Source organism: Bison bison, unplaced genomic scaffold (genome assembly GCF_000754665.1).
Source record: "Bison bison bison isolate TAMUID 2011002044 unplaced genomic scaffold, Bison_UMD1.0 scf7180017864527, whole genome shotgun sequence".
Lineage (NCBI taxonomy): Eukaryota > Metazoa > Chordata > Mammalia > Artiodactyla > Bovidae > Bison > Bison bison.
Window position 1 is genome coordinate 60,805 of NW_011495078.1, and position 411 is coordinate 61,215.

Consider the following 411-nt stretch of genomic DNA (forward strand, 5'->3'; position numbering starts at 1 on the left):
CCAAGCGGGAGATGTGAATTTGATCCCTGAGTCAGGAAGATCCACTGGAGGAAGAAATGGCAACCCACTTCAGTATTCTTGCCTGAGAAATCGCATGGGCAGAGGAGCCTCGTGGACTACAATCATTGGGTTCACGAAAATCAGATATGACTTAGTTGACTAAACAACAACATAGAAATAAGAAAGGAAAAAAAGAACACCCATTGAAATCTAGAAAGAAAACACATCATCTAAAAAATGGTTTTATCAGAGTGCTGGGGTGATGGCTAGTATTTATTTACTTTTCAGATTCATTTACAGTGATTACGATTAAGGAAAGAGTTGTTATTTTTTTTAAGCTTTTTATTTTTTATTGGAGTATAGCCGATTAACAATGTTGTGATAGTTTCAGGTGAACAATAAAGGGACTCA